Below are 1372 nucleotides of genomic sequence, written 5' to 3'. Positions count from 1 at the left end.
GGTGGTGGTCCCTTTGTGTGGGAAGAACTTCGGGGGGGGGGGGGGGGTGTCCGGGACACCTGGGTTTTGCCTGCAGCTCAGAGAGCAGACAGGGGCTAACGGCTTAGAGAAGGGACCTGGGAGCCGGGACACCTGGGGTCTGGGAGGGGAGCAAGGCAGGTGTGAGGGCAGGAGCTGGGACCAGGACACCTGGGTCCCATCGGAGGGGACCGGGGTCTCATGCGTTAGAGCAGAGGCGCTGGGCGCCAGGACTCCTGGGTCCCATCCCCAGCTGTGGGAGGGGGAAGAGTGTGGTTGGGGGCCCCTGGGGGGCGGGGAGGGGAGCACTCACCGCTTGGTGATGAGCACGTGCTGCCCACACAGGACGTCAAGGATCTGGGGCGTGAGCGGCGCCAGGCTCAGGGTGCGCAGCCCCTGCTCGTAGTTGGGGTATGGGGCCTGGCGGGCAAAGCAGGTGTCGCGCCTCTCGCCCAAGGGCACCTGGCAGCAGGGCTCGATGTGGGTCTTGACGGCGCCCTTCTCCTTGCAGAACCGCGCCATCGCCTTCCGCCACTGCGGGGGGACGGAGGTGCTCGTGAGTGCCAGCCCCGGATGCCCGGGTTCCCCATTTCCCCTTCCCAGGGTCTCTGCAGCACCTGGCAGGTGCTACTGTAATGCATGTAATATTTGTGCCTGCGCAAAGTGCCCCCGCCTGATCTACTCCCAGTACAATACAGAGGCAACAGGACCGCTCCCCCCTAGCCCCTTTGTGCCCTGACCCCCCATGAGAAGGGCCCCCCAGACTCCTGCCTCCCATACCCCGCACTCACAGCAGCATGGGCACAGTCCAGGTTGCCGTTGCCTTGGCAGCACCGGCGGTACTCGCGCTCCAGGATGGCGATGTTGTTGGCCTGGTCCGTGGCGCCAGGGGTCCGGAACCGGGCGAGTTGGCAGATATTGCGCAGGTTGGCAGAGGTGGGCTGGCCGGGGGGGAAGCTGGACACTGGGTGGGGTTGGGGCTGGGGTTCAGGTTGGGGCTGGGGCTGCGGCTGTGGCGCATCGCTGGCGAAGCACTGCTCCCGCACGGTCCCGCGCTGCTTGCAGCAGTGGAAAGGCTTGGTCTTCACGCCGAATTCATCCTGGCAGAAGCTCTGTAGCGTGTCTGACCACTGTGGGGGGCAAGGGCATCAGGCGGTGCCCGGCAAAGGCCCCCAAGCCCCCATCCCCCACCAGGACCCCTCCATCACCCCCAGGCCCCTCCATCCTCCAGCTCACCTCCCCCCCCTCCCCTGGACACTCCACCAGGCCCCAATCTCTGGCAAAGGGCACTCACGGCCTGCTTGGCGCAACCAAGGGGCTCGGGCCGCTGGCAGCACTCCTTCACGGCGCTGTC

Source organism: Alligator sinensis, unplaced genomic scaffold, assembly GCF_000455745.1.
Source record: "Alligator sinensis unplaced genomic scaffold, ASM45574v1 scaffold838_1, whole genome shotgun sequence".
Lineage (NCBI taxonomy): Eukaryota > Metazoa > Chordata > Crocodylia > Alligatoridae > Alligator > Alligator sinensis.
This window is presented reverse-complemented; position numbering follows the sequence as displayed.